The sequence below is a fragment of the Electrophorus electricus genome, chromosome 4, assembly GCF_013358815.1.
Source record: "Electrophorus electricus isolate fEleEle1 chromosome 4, fEleEle1.pri, whole genome shotgun sequence".
NCBI lineage: Eukaryota > Metazoa > Chordata > Actinopteri > Gymnotiformes > Gymnotidae > Electrophorus > Electrophorus electricus.
Window position 1 is genome coordinate 23,387,207 of NC_049538.1, and position 20,882 is coordinate 23,408,088.

Genomic DNA, 20,882 nt, shown 5'->3' on the forward strand with positions numbered 1-20,882 from the left:
TTCTTCGGTGGGAGAAAAACACATAGACATACTCCTTTGCTCCTTAGAAGAGTGGGTGGGATGGGCTGGGGTGGGGTCCGTGGTTGATGAATGAAATTTCTGTCAACCCCAGGAAGTCTAACCCGCCTATCACTGACAGCACCGTGACCGCCACTCCCTCTCCCTGCTTCTCTCTACGAGTGCTTACCCAAGCCCCTCTCTTCTCCCTCCCTCTTCATCTCCCTCCCTTTCCCTCGCTGCATCCTGCAAAATCTCCCCCTTCCTCCTGCTGTGGGTGTGCAGGAGCCACTGTAGGTGTGTGAGCGCTGTTCCAAAGAGATGCGAGAGTGGAGAGAGAGGGAGATGGAGTGGAAGGGGGGTAGATGAGGGGGCATGTGGCGAATGAGTGTGTGATGAGAGGAGATGGGGGGAGCACTTGGACGGATAGATGGCAGAGAGAGGAAGGACAAAAAGGCACACAAGGACACCAACAAGTCCAAAATCAACAGTAAGGTATCTACTCTCTTCTCTTCTCTCTCCTCCCATTCCCTTCCCCTCTGTTTGTGTTTCAGTCTCATTTACTCTATTCACGCTTCTACTGCTTATTTGCTGTGCTGCATTCCCTACAGTGTGCATGCATGTAAGTGTGTGTGTATGTGTGTCTGGCATTTTAATGTGTGAAAGTGGGAACAGTGCTGCAGAAAACAGCAGTTCTTACTGTTCTTCTGGAACTCCCAGGCAACACCATATAGGCATATCTACAAACACACACACACACACACACACACACACACACACACACACACACACACACACACAGTCACTCCTATCATTCCACCTTAAGCAATTTGCTCTCCATAACACATATAACACACACCACTGTTTGCTGAGCACACCCCTAACTGAAGCACTAATTCACTTTCTTGATGCTGCCAGCCAGGCACAGACCGTGTGTGTGTGTGTGTGTGTGTGTGTGTGTGTGTGTGTGTGCGTGAGGGTGGACTCCAGGAGCATGGGAAAAGTTTACTGTGCTCTGTATACCCATGCTCCTCAGCTGCCTCTGCTATTTTGACTCTTCGACAAGCTCTGTCCTTTCTACAGTATATCTGGAGTGATCTGGACAGGGCTGTAGTCTGTGGGGTGGGCTAACAGGAGTCAGGGTCAGTGTGCCTATAGTGAGGAACCGAGGAGGCTGGTGAGCACCTGTGCTGTGCAGCCGAGGGCCCTCTGCCTCCGCCCTGCCTGGAGGAAGTCAGAACCCTGGGACTGGATGACCATACCATGCCTGCTGCTGCTGGGAAGATATACTGGAGGATAAATAGGCTTTTCTTAATCATGGGAGTTGGAAGGTTTCTTTTTAAGACTTTTAGGACACATAAACAGGACACCAGACTTTTGGTTAAGTGTAATTTGAATTTTAATAATGTGATTTAAGCAATGGGTATTATTTAAAACTTATTATTAAGATAATGGTAAGTTTCAACTGTGCATAACTGCACACCAGCATGTTGTCACAGTCTAGGTAGTTTATGCCCAATGGATGCACAAGTTGTGCTGCATAGATCAAGACAGAAAGCATGTGAGGCTTATATATTTGTGTGTGAGTGTAAGTGTGTGTGAGAGAAAGTGAGAGGAAATGAGACAGAGAGAAGGGCAAGCATCATAGATCATTTTTCTTTTTTCTATTTGAGCATAGTGTATTGGGATTATCAGAGCATAAACACATTATACTCCATACAGCTCATGACCAAATTCATATAATCCATCTATTCTGTTTCTCATTTCCTTTTCACTTCACTGTACACTTTAAGATCACAGGTTATTCTCTCACTTTGCATTTTTATATTAGTGTTGATGCCTAAATTAAGCAAATGTTATAAGGAAAAATTATATATACCCTTTCTAAACTTCATGATTTATGACACTGCATGTTATATGTTGTGTGTGTGTGTGTGTGTGTGTGTGTGTGTGTGTGTGTGTGTGTGTGTATGTGTGAGCATGCGTATATACAAGAAGTCATCTTATACATTTTTAATTAAATTGATCGTGAATGCTTGTCTACAAATCATACTAAGGTGAAACCTGTTTGTGAAGATCCAGAGAACAACACGGTCCTTGTCCTCCTGTGTCCTCCTGTGGATGGGGAGAACGTACACCCACCCACCAACACAAACACACACACACAGCTGTGAAGAGTATTTTTTCCTGGACTCTGTCCAAGGACTCTTGTGTAGGACTTACCCTGTGGGCATAAGGTACTCTAATGAAGCTTCATTGAACCTTGCCCAATGCAGCACTGTTACAGCAGTGACTATAGGCCAACACACCCTGCCCTATATGCTTATCTAATTCACATTAGATTAGATTACATTATTATGTAGCAATAAGTAGCTCACACTGATAGCTAAAATGTCATGCAGCTGTTACCTTCTGACACAAACCATTTTTAGAACAATATGTTTATACACAAAAAATTGAAGGTGCTTAACTGGTCACTATTTAGTAGCTAACACTCTTTCTTTTCCTCTTCCCCATTTGGGTGCACACACAGTGCTGTTGTTCCAGACAGAAGAGATTTATGTTTGCTGGACAGTGTAACGTGTTCACTTTAGACCAGAGAAAACCTTTGGCATGATTTGGCTTATGAAGAAATGTGGAATAAACAGTTGTTAAAGTTGTTGAAGGTGTCAACAAGGGTGATCTGTTACATTCTCTTGTGAACCTTCCAAAGTTCAAGTTAAAGTTTTGTCAGATGTTTGAAAAATGTTCTTTCAGTAGTTTGAAAGAATGAGCCATGCCATGTCATGGCAGGAAGCAAGTGTAGACATGGGCTGAGTTTATTTCATGGTCAACCACAATTTTCATTTTCATCCAACAGTGCAAAGACCTTTTTCTGTATTGCAGGAAAAGAAACAAAGGGAAAGCAAAGGGTTAAAAACAGGGACAACCAGAGCCAGGGACAACCATAATAATGAACAAAGGTGCAGACAGAAACCAATACAAAAAAAGAAGCAACACATGGTGCTAATTGCCTCAGGAATCATGACAATTGTGACAACCCCCCTCCTCCCCCTGCCATGCAAGATGGCGCCGGTGAGGTCGCCTGCCGTCACGACTGCTCTGTCCACACCTGGCACTTTTTTTATTCTTTTTGCTATCTTCTTCGCTTTTTTTGCTCTTCCCGCTACCCAGAGACGCTCTTATTTCTCTTAATCTACATAGCACTCACGTCAAGCCATCTCTAACCCTGGACCCAAGATGGCTGACGGAGATCCTGAGGGAGAACAAAGGATGCGACGTGAGGAAAAGGCCTCGAGGGAAGCGAGCCGGCATCAGGAGCAGGCTGAGGGCTTGGGCACACCGAGCTCCCTTACCTAGCATTCTGCTAGCCAATGTCCAGTCTCTGGACAACAAGCTCGACAACCTCCGAGCCAGGATAAAGTTCCAGAGCGACATTCAGGACTACAACTTCCTCTGGTTCACCGAGTTGTGGCTGAACCCAGACCACGCCATCCAGCTGGCCGAGTTCTTCTCGGTTCACCGTATGGACAGGATGTTGAGAGGAGGTGCATTGTGTGTGATGGTAAACAACAGCTGGTGCAACAATGCCAATGTTGTTACTCTCGCCCGCTCCTGCTCACCCAACCTGGAGCTGCTCAAGTTTCGCCCTTTCTACCTTTCCCGGGAGTTCACTTCGGTCATCATCAACACCGTATACATCCCACCTCAGGCCAACATGGACACTGCACTTTGTGAACTTCATGAGGCTCTCACACAGATTCAGGCACAGCACCGGGACACTGCACTCATCATGGTTGGGGATTTCAACAGCGCTAAACTCAAGTGTGCAGTGCCCAACCTTTACCAGCACATATTCTTCCCCACCAGGGGAAATAGGACACTCAACCACTGCTACACCCCATACAAGGACAGCTATAAGGCACTAGCTCATCCACCGTTTGGTAAGTCGGACCACATCACCATCTTCCTCCTACCAAAATATAAACAAAGGCTGAAATGGGAAGCTCCAGTTCAGAGGGAGGTAGCGTGGCCGCTCTGCAGGATGCTCTGGATGACACAGACTGGGACATGTTCCAGCGCAGCACTGATGATGTCAGCGAGTTTACAGAGGCAGTAGTAGGGTTTATTGGGAAACTAGTGGACGACACGATTCCAAGAACCACCACCAAGAAGTTTCCCAACCAGAAGCCCTGGGTGGACAAAATCATCCGCGAGGCTTTGAACTCTTGCACTGCTGCCTACAACGCGGGGATCATCAGCGGGAACACGGACGAGTACAGGTCTGCGGCATACGGAGTGCGCAGGGCGGTGAGGGAGGTGAAGCAGCACTACGGCAGGAAACTAGAGCCCCCCATATAACAGCACCCTCTCATCATCACAGAGAGTGATGTGAGGAGAGTGTTTAAAAGGGTGAATACCAGGAAGGCGGTAGGACCAGATGGTATCTGCGGGAGAGTCCTCAAAGCCTGCGCAGACCAGCTAGCACCAGTATTCACCGACATCTTCAATCTCTCCCTGACGCTCCGTATCGTCCCATCCAGCTTCAAGCGATCCACCATCATCCCCATCCTGAAGAAACCTTGACCCTCCGGCCTCAATGACTACTGCCCTGTTGCCCTCACATCAGTCGTGATGAAGTGCTTTGAAAAGCTAGTCAGACATTTCATCACATCTTCACTGCCAGCCTCCATGGACCCACTGCAGGTTGCAGACCACCAGAACCACTCCACTGATGAAGCAATTGCACATCTGCCCCACACCACACTGACCCACCTGGACAAAGGGAGGGGTAATTATGGTAAAATGCTGTTTGTCGACTACAGTTCAGCATTTAACACTATCATCCTCTCCCTACTCACTACTAAGTTGGAGGATCTAGAACTGCATACATCCCTGTGTGACTGGATCTCCAACTTCCTAACAGACAGACCACAATCAGTACGGGTGGGCAACTGTGCCTCATCCACCCTCACCCTCAGCACTGGAGCTCCTTAGGGTTGTGTCCTAAGCCCCCTGCTTTACTCACTGTACATCTATGACTGCACAGCCACTTCCAGCTCCACCATCATTGTCAAGTTTGCTGATGACACAGTTGTCATGGGCCTGATCTTGGACAATGATGAGATGGCCTACCTGGAGGAGATTAAGTACCTGGAAAACTGGTGCCAGGAAAATAATCTCCTTCTAAACGTCAGGAGCTGATCATGAATTGCAGCAAGAAGCAGGAGCGGCACTACCAATCTGTGAGGATCAGTGGAACCACGGTGGAGAGAGTAGATAGTTTCAGGTACCTTGGTGTTCACATCTCGCAGGACCTGTCCTGGTCCTGCCATATCAACTCCCTGGCAAAGAAGGCTCGTCAGCGTCTTTACCACCTCAGATGCCTAACAGACTTCAGACTGCCCTCCAAGGTACTGCAGAACTTCTACACCTGCACTATCGAGAGCATCCTCATGGGGAACATCACAGTCTGGTTTGGGAACAGCACCAAGCAGGACAGACAAGCACTCCAAAGGGTGGTGCGTTCAACAGAGCGCATCACTCATTTGGAACTTCCTGACCTGCAGACCATCTATTACAAGCGGTGCCAGACCAAGGCCAGGAGGATTGTGAAGGACCCCACCCATCCCAACAATAGGCTCTTCTCTCTGTTGAGGTCAGGGAAGCGCTTTCGCTCCCTGAAGACCAAGACAGAGAGACTGAAGAGGAGCTTCTTCCTGCAGGCCATTCGGGCCCTGAATCAGGGAAACTGATAAACTGTGGGGACCACCACCACCATGTAATATATAACTGTAAATATGTTCAATTACAAGATGGAACTGTACATTGTGTACATACATATATACATATCCATATATACATTGTACATTGTGTATATAAACATAATATACATATATTGTACATACATTGTTAATATATTTTGTATATATATATATATATATATATATATATATATATATATATATATATATATATATATATAAATTTTTTTTTTCTCTATGCACCCCTGTTTTTCTTTTTCCTCAGTTTGGACAGAGCACTCTCAACCATTTCACTGTGAGTTATACTGTGTATGACTATGTATGTGACAAATAAACCAAATTTGAAACTTGAAACTCAATGTATGGCTCCTAAAGTGCAAGAACAAGAGAGAACAAAATCAGGAAACCAGGAAAAAAAGTAAAGACAAGTAGAAATAGGACGAGGCGATGACGAGATCAGAAGCTGGGGCGACAGTGGGAGCAGGAGTCAGGCCAAGATGAAGATAGGAATGAGACCTATCCAGGGAACAGGAACAAAGAGGAATAGAGGGTGGAACATTAGAACAGACAAGGGACAGAACAAAAGACTGGGCCAGTGACTGAACAGGGGACAGGGCACCAGGCTGGGCCAAAGACCAGATAGTAGAAGGGAAGACAGGAGAGCAGACAAAAGATTGACAAACAGTAGACATGGGAACAAAGAAGGTTATGCGCAGGGGGACAGACAGAAAGGCAGAGGCAGGGACAGAGAAGACCATAACAATGGGCGCAAGAAGTGATGCAGAGACTGGGACCAGAACAAAACTAGCAAAGGGAGATGGGAAGAACACAGCAGTAGACACAGTGGCCACAGTATCTGAAAACAAGAAGGCTGATGAGGTGGCCACAGGAGATGGGTAAGGCTGGAGGGTCTGTCAGGTCTGGAGGGGTAATGGTGATCAGCAGCATAAAACCATCTCAGGAATAGGGTGTGGTGGTACTATCACTGGGGCATTGTGAAACAGTGCATGGTGTTGGTGATGCCCTCTTGAAAGCAGAGCATGGCACTGGCGGTTCTCTCTGAAGCTCATGGGACAGGACACGGGGCACACCGAAAACAGGAATTGGAGCTGAGGCTGAAACAACAGAGAAACATGCAGAAAGCAAAGCCCTGGACATTCCCTCAAACCCACAGCCCCTCCTACATGGGGCATAGAAGAGGCCTGGTGGGCTATGAGAGCCAGCCCCCTCAAAAATCCTGGAAGGCTTGAACAGAGGGCAGGGGTCTCAGAGCAGGGTGTGGTGCAGGGCATGGGGAAGACTGTGCCTGTTAGGGAGTGAGGGAGAGGGCAGACAGAGCATTCTCCCTAAGGATTCAATAGTTGTTGACCTCTCCTGGGGAACAGGAATGGGTTGTATGCTGGGTTCAGGCAGCAGAAGCTCCACAGATCTGGGCTTGTTAGAGGCTGAAAAAACCCTCTAGTATGGAAGCCTCCTTGGACCCATGTTCAAGGACCAAATCTGCCAATATTAATGTCTTGCCCCTGAAGTTCCTCAAGAACAATACTTTGATCATCTCTGGAAGATGGGGGCAGGTTAAGAACTGAAAATAAGATTTGCCCTGTAGAATAAACCCCTCACATGAGCCTTCCCCTTCATACTTGCCTTGGGTGGCCATTAACAAGGGCAACATAAAGATAACAATGAGTGACAACAAGGACATAGAAATGCAGAATATAAATACATTGGAAATACATTGGAAAATAACCAGAAACAAAACACAGGAGGAATCAATACAAAAACACTAACAAAAAACAAGAAACACATGGGAAAAGGCATCCACTACCACCTTCATGAACAAAAGGAACACATTGTGATAGTTGCCTTGAGTACTGTAACACCACAGAGAACCATGACAATGATCTTGTCATCTTCCAGAATTTTATGATCTTGCTGTCTAAAAATGCATAAAACCTAGGTATGGTCCAAGAAAAATAGATTTGCTACTTGTGCTGCAAGTGGGACCCAGACATGCAGGTTTCTCCTGTACAACATCAGGAGAATTCAGCTATTTTTTTCCAGAGAGGCCACTCAGTTGCTTTACCAGTCCCTGGTTATCTCAGAACTGGAGTATTGCAAACTACTCTTGGCAGGCCTTGCTATATATGCCATTAGACCCTTGCAGCTGATCCAGAATGCAGCTGCATGACTCATATTTAATCTTCCAAAGTTCTCACTCATTACCCCACTGCCTTCACTGGGTTCTTGTAGTTCCCTACATCAGATTTAAGTCCCAAGTACTTATTACAGAACCAAAAATGGTCCAGCCCCTTCCAACCTGAAAGCACACCACACCTTATCTTGCACCTTATCTTGCACCCTTTATAGATCAAGTAATACATGTGTTGAATTTTTACCATGTGGCAGATATTATACTAGTGATAATTTTGAATGAAGAAGAAAATCTAAAGATAATGCCATTTTGGTCACTCTCATTTGGATTTGTATTGTACTTTAAATGTCCATATTGTGAAAGGAAGAATTGGTAGACAGTGATGGTATTTTTACCTTTTTGACTGGAGTATGATTGACTACTTTATTGTATCTAGTTAAATGTTTGCATGTCTTGGATTTTGAGATACTAAATGTTGGTATATGTGACCATCTTCCCTTATTCACTATAAGGGTAAAATTGCTTGATTCAATGTACAGTATGTTAAAAAAAATGTTAGTAATGTTAGTAATTTAAATGCAGAGTTGATGGCTAGAGTAAATGTTTGGACAGATCATCATTTACTGAATGAAAATTTCTTTAACAATTTTATTCACTGCACTAGAAGGTAGCACTAGTGTAACAGCTATGATTTTGACTGATTGCTTGTGTGAAGCAAGTACATTTTTTTATTACTAATCCATTTTCTGAAGGTAAACAACCACAGTGGTTGGTTGAAGATTATTCAGTCCAGAAATCACTGAAATAGATTGAATTGAATAATTTTAGGCAAACTAATCACATAGATGATGTGAATGGCTACATCCTTGAAAGACGGATTAAAAATGTATACGATAGTAAGAAAAGGCACCATGACTCATATGTTTTGCTTAATGTATTACAAGATAACATGAATGCACAACTGTTCAAAGACTTTTCACAGGCTAACATAGCCTAAAAAAAGTACAGATAATCAGTGGTTAGAATACCTCATGAAGTTGCTATCTGATTCAAAATTTGATGTTGAAAATTTGCCTATAGATTGTGTGAATGCACATGATACTACATGTTTAAAACACTTTGAAATGTTCAAATGTTCAAATGTTCAATGGTATTACTTATGATGAGATTTGTGCACTATTATGTCATTTAGGAATGGAAAAGCTTTAGGTCCAGATGGTACTGTTATTGAAATGTTGAAGGCATCTCTGTGTATGTTATGTCCTGTTATGCTCTCCTTATATAACAAAATATTCTGTACTGGTGATTTCCCTGAGGCTTGGTGAGAAGCTGTAATCTTCCCAGTATACAGGAGTGGTGACAGAAATAATATAGGATATTACTGAAGAATTTCATTTCCAATAAGATCAAAGCCATAAGCACGTGTGCACTGCCAGTCATCAGATATGCAGAAAATGCAATAAGATGGCCAAGAGACAAACTGGATGCTGCCAATGTCAATGGGATACTCCTCCTAAGATTCAACATCCAAAAACTGTATGCTAGTCAGGTCTACAAAGTGTAACGACTGGATCCAGCAGGAATGACATAACTGATCTCAATCCAGAAGATAATAATCATAGGAACAACAAAGATACTGTGTTACACCCTCAAACTCTCAGGCCTCTGTTAGAAGGCCCAAGCGTGAGGAAGAAAAAAAATATAACCACCCACTGGGAAGGTGAAACAGAAACTATGTGTACTGTCTCATATATGTTCATATATTTAAAAAATCTTCTCTTATCCTTCCAGTTGGTGATCGTGATCATATTTGTTATACTCACACTCAGATTTGGGCTTTTTACCAGATGCCTGGGAGTTTCTGGGAGTGTGAGGTTGCGGCATAGTATTTTCACTGTTCCTATATATATGTGTGTGTGTGTGTGTGTGTGTGTGTGTGTGTGTGTGTTTGTAAAACAGGGGGAGGGGGGGGATATTGTTCTTTGTGTTTATTTTTTTGTTATTTGTGTTTAGTTTTTTTACTGACTTCCTGTCTCTCAGCACTATAGCTTGATGGTATGCTTAGTCACTGGCCTTGATGTACTAGTATAATAATAACTTCCTTGTAGTCAACAGCCCTTCTGTAAGTCCCTTGGGACAAAATCATCTGCTAAATGATATAAATGTAAATAAGTAAGAACTCTGTTCCATAGGTATATATACTTGTCTGTCCTACCCAGTGCAGAGCAACTCAATGTTCTGCACAGATTAAAATGTTTTCTGCTCTAGCCCACCAGATCCAGTGTATGAAAGCTTAGATAAAGAACAGATGAGTTAACTCAGAAAAGATGGGGCAAGGAAATCTTGACATTGTGCAGGGCAGTGGGATCCAATAACTGGGGTTGAAAATCGCTGGGAAAGAAGTTGCTCACTTTGAGGACAAGAATAAAATTAGTCAAATTGTAATGAGTCAATAAAACCTCCTCCTTTCAGTGAGCTTATTTGGGCTTCTTGAAACTGCAACTAGCAGTCACTTTATACCATGTGAGGCGGACGGACACCTTGTTGTTCCGATCCAGTAGAACGGGGTCTCCTGTTCACTGTTTTCATCTGCTATATTATGGTAAGTCAGTCAGGGAATTTTTTATTCAGTCTACATGCAGCATATGGAGGCATAACTTCTTCAGAGCTTTTCTGCAGAGAGAGAGAAAGGGAGAGAGAGGGGTGTAGATCTATCTACGTATCTGAGTGCACATGTCACTGTGTCTGTAGGAGGTTTCAGTACTGAAAACACATGAAGACAAATGGATCAGTCCAGGAGATGTCAATCAACCGCTGAGTGAAGCAGTCTGATGGAAAATGGAGCAATAACTCTGCTCTAACTCACTGCTGAACAGCACACAGACCGTTCAGTGCAAGCACAGGAATGTTTCAAGCAGGGTGATAAGAATTATGCAATAAATGCCAGTGTCACACATGGTGTATTTGCACAGCATGTTATAGGGTTGTGTGTGTTTACCACAGAATTGCTGCACAATATGTCAGTTGTTAATCAAATATACACAACATAATGAGGGCCCAATACAATTGCATTTAGGAACATGTCTGTTGCATCAAAATCAGGTTATAAACTACTACTGAGCAAATAAATTGCAGGCATTCTGAGGAAGAATTAATCCCATTCTCTTCTTTTTCAACAGTGCTCATAGATATCTATGATTCATTTTGGATGTCTATATCTAGTTATGTAGTACTGTAATTATTGCAAATGTCCATATAAAACAGTTTTACTTAGTAGTAGCTATTTTGGAGAAGTGTGTTCTTGAAGTAAGAAAAAATATGATTGGGCACCCTAGACATTGACCTATGATATAGGTTTTAATATAGGGTGTATTTTGTTATTATGAACTATACAGTACTGTTTAGTATACTATGAATAGCTGTAGATATGGAGTTATTTTCAATTGGTAGAAATATAGACACATTTAGGCAGTGGTGCAATAATAGACATATTACAGTGTATACAGTATTAGATATGTGACTGGCAGTGCATCTTCAGTAAGGGTGGTGTTGGGTACAGAATGCTATTAGCACTTTTATGCAGGACTGCTAGCAGTGTTGGTCTGGTAATGACAGCTGCTCAGCAGGTTGTGCTCATCAAGCACATGCACTGTGCTGACTAAGCTTTTTTCTTTCTGTGTATCTACCTGGTATCTGATGACTATTTGCACTCCACTCATACTTGCTTTTGTTTCTATACATGCACACACATGCTTACTCACTCATGCACACGTATATGCATCCACATTCTACAATAATATTCGTGTATGCTGTTAATCTACAATATGAACTACTGAAGGTATGGAGAGTGAGTGCTGTTTTATGGGAGTGGGGAATGGATCAGTATATAATCATAGATCATTCTATGCCTGGCATGAAAAAATAAATGTAATTCAGCATCCCATAAAGATTTATGCTTCATCTATAGTCTTTATCAGGCTGCCTTTTAAAAATCTGTTAATTGAACTATTACCAGAAAGGCCAGAAAGAGTCTGACGTATTAGACTCTAGTCATTGGCTCCTGGAAATCTCTTGGATTGCTTTATTGCCCAAGTGTAAAATTTGCCTATGGCATTCTGGTTAGTGCAGTTTCTGTGAAGTAAATGGGTCTGTGCAAGTTGGTGCCCATAGCAATATGTGTGCATTTTTATGTGTATATGTATGCACGCATATACACGTGTGTGTGTGTGTGTGTGTGTGTGTGTGTGTGTGTGTATGTGCGCATATACACGTGTGTGTGTGTGTGTGTGTGTGTGTGTGTGTGTGTGTGTGTGTGTGTATGTGCGCGTGCATACACACATGTTGGCCTGGGCACAGTGGTGTGGTTGTCAGTTGGTTGGTCAGCAGGTTGTCAGGGGCTGAGTGCTGTGTGTCAGAGTGCATGATACTGATCCAGTATGCTGAGAGCACAAAGAGGGAAGGCAGCTTCCTACCCTGCCACTGAGGTTAGAACACTTCTCCTCTGCTTCCCTTCTCACCCACACCACTTGTCTCCTTGTCGTGACTTACATCCATCTGCATTAGGATACTAGGTGTTAAGTTTCATATTCGTGATTTCCTGCTACTATAATGTAATGAAAAATGTGTTGAGTAATCAGTTTAATTGCAGCATTGCTCTGCTCTGCCTAATTTTCAGGAACTAGTCCACCTAAGACACATTTTATTGGGAGCCCACTAGATTCAGAAAACAGAAAACTGTTCTCAGTTACCTGTTGACATTCTTAGAACTGATTATGCTCTGAATAGTTTTCATTTCTCAACATTTTGTCTACTTGGATATTTAGGGTCTTTCTCTCTCTCTCTTTCTGTGTGTGTGTGTGTGTGTGTGTGTGTGTGTGTGTGTGTGTGTGTGTGTGTGTGTGTGTGTGTGTGATTGGAAAGCACAATGGCAGAATTCACCAGTGTCTGCTCCAGCAGCAGTGTCAGCACAAGCCTAGAAACATACATTATATGACCTAAAGAGATCCAAGCGGGAGCCTGCCTAACCATAGCTAATGTGGCAGCAACCTCAGTCTGTGGCAGTATCCAAAAGTGCAAGATATCACATTTTCTCATTTTCAGTGTGACTATTCATGTTTGTTTGTTTTTAGTTTCATAGTCAGGTTCTAAAATGTTCAGATTTTCATTTAGTAAAGTTTTTAGCATTTGATTAATGACAAACCTTTTTTCTTCTCTAAATTTTATTTCAGAATTGCTCTCTGGCTACTAGAAATTTAATTTGGCATTTATATATATATATATATATATATATATATATATATATATATATATAATAAAATCATCAATAATTAGTACAATTCATTCTTACTGGCCCATTTAATATCATTTCCACTCTAATTACCTACACTATGTGGAATAACAGCATAGACATCTACTGTAGCACAAAATATTTTACTATAAATCACATGCTTACTTTTAAGAGAATACTCTTAAATTAAACTTAATCACAATTGAAATAAGCATGAGCATTGTCAATTTACCCAAAATTATTTAATTGGTTGATTGATGGAAAAGTGTTTGAAGGAACTGTCTGTGGCTTGGGTGGTAGTCCTAGGCTGTATTCAGGCCACATGAGTGAACAGCCCATTATCTTTGTTGCTCTCATCTGTTGTCCTGAAGTGTTTTTATCACGTTGCTATCTCAGTTTCACTGCTATTCTAAGTGTATTTGAGGTATTGGGCCATTGTCAATAGGAAAGCTCTGTTATTTTAGTGTGGATATCATTCTAGTACTAGTTTTTGAAGAGAATTCATTTGGATAACTTATCGTCAGCTAGCTAATGTAATTCCCCACCCCCCCAAAAAACCATCAGTGTATACACACACACACACACACACACACACACACACACACACACACACACACACACAGCGCTCAATTGAACCTTCGTTCTCAAGCTACATTTAAAAATACAAAAACAGATGTTATATACAGTACAGATATGTGATATATTATTCTGATTATTCCGCATTACCCCCTTGATAATTTCATAATAATTACCAAAAATCAGCAATAATCAGGGCAATCAATAAGATTAATTTGTAATTTGTTGATGATTCTTATTCTAAGAACTTATTTTAAGTATTCATGTCCAGTCATTCCTGCTAAAAATTCCGCAATGAAGATTCAGGACACTGTTTTGATCTTCAGATTCTCAATGTTTATTTGAACATATATTGTTCTGTGTCTTCTCTTAGCTTCATCTGCTTTTTGTGATTTGGCAGCATTTAGAGAGGCTCATTGAAGGTCAAAGGAGACGTTACTAGCACTTCATTCTGTCATTTTTTTGTGCCTTTAGGAGTTCAATTACATCATTCACAGACCTACCAGGTTCTTTAGCTGGACTGCAGTGGCTGATATGGATTCGCAGGTTCAATCCATCCACATTAACTGCTGTAACCATTGCTAGGATTTCCTTTTAGAGTCCCTGGACCCTAGATTTAGACTACTTTCTTTTATTTACCTTCACATAGACTCAGTCATCCAAATTTGTCAGGTTATAGGGTTTCACTGTTTCTTTGTGGAAATGCTGCGTTGCTTCACTTGGCTACATAGTGACTGGAGTATTTTGACAACTCGGTCTCCAAATGTTTTAACTTTGGATCTAAATATTCTAGCTGTGCTTAGGGGTTCGGCATTGGTGTTTCAGTGAACATTTCATGTGATGTCAAATATGTGCTATTCTATCTTGTTCACCCGATTCAATTCAGTGTCCTGACATGTTACCAGTCTGGATTTCATTGTCCCATTTGCTCTCTCTATCATGCCCGATGATTGTGGGTGGTACACACGCTTGTGTTTGATAGCCAATTTTTTCGACACACTGTTTACAAGATGAATGCCATTATCCGAGTGTAACTTGGAGCAATTATGAGGCATATGCATACGCTGAGAAGAGCGAGATTTATTAAGGGCAAATCCATAATCAGAGCCATAGTAACAGTCCAGGGTCATACAGCCAATACGGAGAGTACAGGAATAAACAGCAGGGAACAATACACATGAAGATAAAAATAGAAGTAGGCTACAACAAAAAATAACAAGCAGCAATATAAACAAATAACTAACACAAGCGATCACAAATGAGGTAACAGCTCAGATAACAGCTAGGATAACAACTAGTAGATCAAACACGATAAAGGCATTGAATCACAATGAGCAGCAACACGACTGAACAAACACATGGTGTATACACACAAACACACACACACACACACACACACACACACACACACACACACACACACACACAAAAGTACTAATTAGAATTAAACAAGAGACAGGGGATACAAATGATACAGCAAAAACCAAAACAAGGACCGGAATCGGAACAGAGAAAATTAAACAATGAAATGAGATGGGCGTCCTGTCGGTCCAGGGACATGGCCACAGGATCAGACCTGGTATGGAACATGTGAAAAAGAACTGGCAGGTTAACGTCTTCCACGCCGGGAACATGCAGTATCAGGTTGGAGTCTTCCACTCCAGAAACAGGCAATGGCAGGTTGGCCCATGGGACAGCCACCAGGACAGAAGGAGTGACCCTGGAGGAACACACAGATACAGTATCCACTCGGTGGCTCCCAAGGCTCACATGGGCTATGGGGAGCTTGCTTTTGTGCTTGAGAACACACCGAGTACCATAAAATTGGTTATCTGGGTATTCACTCCTCCAACTCACATCTTGTACTGCAGGTTGGTCCTCCCTGCAACATTGGTCAAGGCAGGCAGGCTTATGGCACTTACCTGGGATCTCGTTGTAGTCACAATAAATGGAATCCTGCAGTGCCAGGGGATTCGCTGTCTCTGGCTTGGTAGCACTGAGAAGTGGTAGAGTCAGATTGTATAGAAACAGCCCGAGTTTCATCTCAGCAAAACAACCACATACTAGAATCTCACTCGCTTCCAGTGTTCTCCTTGGTAGGCTGATCATTCTCTAATTCTGTGAATTCTGCGATTATGACACCAAGATGATTATCTTGGGTATGCCAAATCTTTGGGTAATTCTCCCTTGCTAAATGGTTGTGCATCATTGTGGTTGGATGGAACAGTATCCACCTATCTAGAGATCTGGTTACAACTACAAGGCAGCATCATTTCCCTTTCTTCCCTTCTGTCTTTTCTATCAATAAAATCCATGTATATGTATTTAGAAGGACTTAATGGATATGGGATATGTCCTATTTGCAGCTGGTCTGTCTTATGTATGTTATGATTGCTGCCAATGTTACAGTTATCAATGAAATGATCAGTTGTGGGTCATTGACTTACGACCCCTGCACAGAGTGTCAGCTCTCTGCCGGTCTAGGCAGGCAGGGTAATTAGCGCACAGGTTGCCCTAGATGGAGCCAGTGAAAAATGAAGGAGGTGCACAACAGCTTGGCATTATCAACCTTTTGTGTTTATGTATCTGATAATGAAAGAGCACTGTACAAATGTTGTATACACCCTCTGGGTAGAGGACCTCAGGAGTGCCAACAAAAAGATAAGAACAAACAACAAAGAAAACTAGCCAAGAAAAACCCTAGAAAACCCTAAATCAAACTGCAAAAAATCGTGTCTCATATCTATATATATCATAAATACATAGGGAAGCACTTGCCCTCTAAGCTAGTGTAATTATAAAATTGCACTAGCATTAATTAGCCCTAGCACTAGGCTAAAATAGTTTCCTGATATTCACTGCTTACCACTCAGCCAGTAAGATTATTAAGGCTATTATCTTAGAATGACAGGCTAGCTATGTTGTTATCTTAGCTATGGCAAGGCTAAGTTACTCTCTTAGCTACAGTATGTAGTTGTGTTATTTAATAAATGCAGTTTAATGTAGCATTTGTCTTCTAAAATTTGTGAAATCCATGGTTACAGCATGTAGGCACTCAAGAGCTTTTGTGTCCAAAGGTACAGAGGCAAAAGATGCTGATTCCTGGGAGGAGAAAGGGGTTGGTTCTTCCTTTAGAGAGCTTGTCCTGGGTTCCTGATGAGGGCTTCATTCTACCTTTTGGTAGGATATATGTTTCCTGGGAAGCTTGCTTTTCTTTCCTTTTGTTAATCCTGTTATATTATTGATTTTAGACAAAGGTTGGCAACATTCTTAGTGACTACATTGTTAGGTGATGTTATGTAGTATTGTCTCTCATTTTCTCTTGCTCTTTCTCTCTCCCTCCTTCACACCTAGCTTTTCTTTAAGGAGAAAGCATTATTCCAGATCGTGTAAGCTTGCAATGGGTAATTTCCCTGGGGGAGAAGTTATTGAATATGTAAGTCTATGCATGCCTGTATACAGCAACATGCTGGAGATAACATGTAGACACCTTAGGTAAGTACAGCCCCATGTATCCTATCAGTGTATTAGTGAAATACTTTCTAGCTAAGGGTTTATTTGGTTCTTTATTTTGGTAGTGACTTTGTCCACTGTTGCTCTACCACTTGGAAAGCATGTGAAGTGTGTTTGAGACCTCAGAACCAATAAACCTCCACTAAATAAACCTGCCTAATTACACAATGGTCTGCATTTATTTTTCCATATAGCCAAGGTGGGGAACTCTAATATAATTGGCATGTAGGTGCTTTCCACTTTACTGTATGTTCCCATTATGGCCAGGGTCATAAAAACTATAATTTGAGAAACTAGGTCCATGACATTAACCAGTTTTTCCCATAAATATAGTAGGGCCCCTTTTATAACAACCTGGACTGTTCTTCCTGGCTGGCTGAGTGTTGTAGGTCAAATAAGTCTTGAATTGACATATCAGTGTAGCAGGCCTTGGTCTGATTTTCAACTATTGCAATCATTTAAGTCCATTTCAAGCAGCTGCCTTTGCAGCTTTGTATGCAGCCACTGTGCCTCTTTTGGTAGAGTCAGCTCCAGTTCACTCTGAAGCACATTTCACTTTTGCTATCTTAACAGGTTCATGAATGGTTTATAGTAGGTTTTGGATGTTGTTCAGGTGTGCTATGGGCTTGTTATTTATTATGTAGAAACCTTTTGATGCTCACATGGTAGCATACGTGTGGCAGGCATTGTAGGCATAAGCAGGGTAAATGCTGGCAGGATGCTTTCTTTCTTTACATGGAGTAGTAACTATGGCCACTTCTGAAAATTGTGCTTGAGGTGGCTGATGAATTTGCACAGACAGTGCTACTACAAAGCCATTAATGTGTTGATCTGGAATGACAACTGCATATTCCCTGTATCTCTGGTTGCCTGCCAGAAATAAGGAACCGTCCACAAAGAGCACTTTGTCACATTGTAGAATGGGATTGCAAACATGGGATTGCATCTCAATGCAGTTATGATGTGAAACTTCACAGGGTATCATTAAATGTTCAGTAGGGTTAACAATGTCAAATCTTTTTATTGTAAATGTACTTTGACCAGTGGTGGGGCAGAGATGGTAACATGTTTGAGGTCAATTTGGACATTGAAGCTCCTCTAGTGTTGAAGCTCCTCTTGTTATCAGCAGTGGTACTATGTCTGCTTGCATATTAGCATATTTCTCTTTTTGCTTATTTCATCCAGTTGATTCTTTAACAGTATGATTAACAGTTCAGAGTCTTTCTCTTGTTATTTCTTCTGTCTGTTTCAGTTGATGTGATGGATAATGTATTATTAAAGTAGTTATTTGAGGCCATGGTTTCTTGTTCACGTCCTGTTCAGTTCCTCCTGAATAGCTGTCATTAGAGTGTTTATTAGTGACATTAGGAACAATGCTTTAGTTGTATTGCTGTGGTCCCACAGCTCACCCTCTCTTGTTTCATTTTAGTTTTGAAATCTATTAATAAACTCCAGAATATCTTGATTTTCAACCAACTTGCAGTGATCCCCATCAGTGGGGTACTGTTTCCTTACTGCAATATATTGCTGTGCATATTAGGTTTCTTATCATGATGCATGAGGTTAACAAGTACTGTTAGGCCTGCTTCTGAGAAAACCATCTGGTGCTAGGTGTAACGTTGTAAGCAAAGTCAGACAGGAGTTTTATTGTAATCTGGAGCCGTAGCAGTTAAACTAGCCATGGTTAGAACCAGAGAAGTGCTGTCAAGGGTAAACACAATCATAGAGGAAAACAGTCTGAGTCCAAAAAAAATAAATAAATGTAGAGCAAAAACACAGGCAGACAAATCCAACAAGGGGTAGGCAAAAATCGGAATCGAGAGTAATGGGAAAACTAGGTCAAAAACACAGGAGATCAAAAACAGGAAAAAAATGCTCGGTATGCTCAGGTAGACTGAAGGCAATACTTCACAACAACAAACAGTCTTAGAATGGCTTATATACATGGGAAACAAATGAACTCAATATGCAGGTGATGAGGATCTGATGAACTGTCGACGATTGGATGAGTCGCTCTCCTGGAGATGAACAGCGTGATGGGTATTGTAGTTTGTTTGGGTGTCAGGCAGTGTGACGCTAGGCTCTATCTAGCTGTTTTTGTTACCTAGCCCTGTCCACTTACTTGCAGTTTCAGTAGGTCATTGGCTATTCTATTTAGTTCAGCAAAGCTCCATGGTGCATACATCGGGCATATCGTAGTGTTCAGTATGGGAAGTTGGAGAGCTGAAGGTTTTTCACAGGGTGCATCAGTTTCATTACCTGTCACATTTAATATTTTTTCTCTATCAGTGCCTCCCAGGACTATACTTCTTGTGACCATTGAATGGGTGCTTGTTTGTTTGTGTCTAGTACCTAGTATGTGTCTTATTTTTTTCTGATACATTTTGTGAAAGAATCTTCTGAAGTAGCATGTAAACTGTGTTCAACAGCTGTATAAGTGTTCTAAAGTAACCAGAGCCTGCCTTATGCTAGGTCAGGGTCAGGGTTTCTTTGTGACAGGCTTAACTCTGTCAGGGTTTTGGCACTTTACATTTACATTTACATTTAAGGCATTTAGCTGACACTTTGCAGCATTCTCCTGGAAACCCTCGTTTCCTCAGCTGTTTTATTAGTTGTCTTGCCTTTTTCTCTATCTTTAGTTTCCCTCTGTTTCATGTGCAGTTCCTCGGTCTCCTTGTCATCATTTGTTGTTTCCCTGGAACCTATCAGCTTCTGAATGCAAATATGGGCTGGAAGAAAGGGGAAGCAAAAAACAAATATTCTCTTAGCTCCACAATTTCAGCAGTAGAGAGACAGAGAAGCAAATTTAAAGAGAGGCACCGCCATCTTTCTAATCCACTGCGTGGGAACATATTGGATTCACTGTTCAATACGATGTAGTAGAAGAAGACCATAAACAAAGCACAGACTGCAAGTATTGCTTTGGCACTGTTGGCTACATTAGTAGAACTTCTAACATTATGTTTTATTTACGTTGCCAACACCTGGCTGTATCCCTTGCAGGTGGAGCAAGGAGGATCCACTTGTTAGTGAAAACACAATCTCTCTACCAACAGACATTCACAAAAATGAAGTGTAACCCATATGAAATATAGTGGTACTAAAACCCCATATGTCATTTTGAGGTGTAGCTGCATGCTTTCCTGAGGGAGGGCACTATACTGATTTTCTGTGTATCAAAAGTAATAGGAAGTCCCAAATTCAGATATTACTTTCTTTTCTTCTGACATTGAAACATGCTGCTGATTAGAAGCATTTTGGTGGCAAAATACATCATGTAGCCAAGTTCTGTGTCAGAAAACAGTTGTGAAGGAAAAAGGACAAAATTCCACTGAGATATGAATGTTTGACTCTAGTCATTTTTTTCTGAGATACAGAATTGGATTTGAAGAATTCTGTGATGGGAGGCCCAGCCCACTGACAGTGTGAATGCAAGTGGAAGCAGTGAGGCCTGCCGCAGGAAGAGATTACAGAAGAGATCTGACAATTTGAACATTAAACCAGAAACCAGATAAGAACCTGTGCACATTATCCACCCTAGTTAAGTGGAACTAGTTGGAGTAACAGTTCACTTGATGCTCACACAAGGACA

At 41.8% G+C, this 20,882-nt stretch overlaps 1 protein-coding gene across 8 annotated transcripts in view; it reads left to right on the forward strand.

Annotated features, from left to right (window-relative positions):
- shank3a (SH3 and multiple ankyrin repeat domains 3a) overlaps positions 1-20,882 on the forward strand; it is a 159,601-nt gene that overhangs the window by 40,284 nt on the left and 98,435 nt on the right. The window contains exon 1 of one of the 8 annotated variants that reach the window (XM_035525320.1): positions 436-492. The exons of the other annotated variants lie outside the window; for them this stretch is intronic. The gene's annotated coding sequence lies outside the window, so the exon portion shown is untranslated. Of the gene's footprint in view, positions 1-435; positions 493-20,882 lie in introns of those variants that run through there. 8 annotated transcript variants of the gene reach the window in all.